The following is a 632-nucleotide window of genomic DNA, read 5'->3' as shown; positions in this document are numbered from 1 at the left end:
GGTATCGCATTGCTCCCCCGACCCGGCTCGCGCCCCGCCTCTGCCAGCTCTGAAATTTGGGACGGGCCAAGGTGTCGTGCGCAGATGTAGTGGATGGTGGGACTGGACTTGAATCGGGACACACCCCTGCAGCTCTGACCCAGGACCCCCATATTCAGGTATCTCATTGCTCCCCCCGACCCGTCTAGCGCCCCCCCCCCGCGCCAGCTCTGAATATTGGGACGGGCCAAGGTGCCGTACACAAACGCAGTGTACGGTGGGAGTGCACTTGAATCGGGACACACCCCTGCAGCTCTGACCCACGACCTCACCTACAGATATCGCAGTGCTACCCCCAACCCCGGCACAGACAGCTCTGAACTTTGGGACTCGCCAAGGTGCCGTGCGGAGATGCAGTGGACGGTGGTAGTGGACTTGAATCGGGACACACCTCTGCAGTTCTGAACCACGACGCCCATCTTTAGGTATCGCATTGCTTCCCCCAGCCTGGCTCCCCACCCCACCCCCCGCCTGCACCTCTGAACTTTGGGACTGGCCAAGGTGCCGTGTGCAGACGCAGTGGACGGTAGGAGTGGACTTGAATCGGGACATACCCCTGCAGTTCTGAACAACGACCCCCATCTTCAGGTATC

The sequence above is a fragment of the Elephantulus edwardii genome, unplaced genomic scaffold (genome assembly GCF_000299155.1).
Source record: "Elephantulus edwardii isolate Elephantulus edwardi_28Jun2011 unplaced genomic scaffold, EleEdw1.0 scaffold00362, whole genome shotgun sequence".
NCBI lineage: Eukaryota > Metazoa > Chordata > Mammalia > Macroscelidea > Macroscelididae > Elephantulus > Elephantulus edwardii.
The sequence above is the reverse complement of the archived record's forward strand: the minus strand, read 5'-3'. Positions refer to the sequence as shown.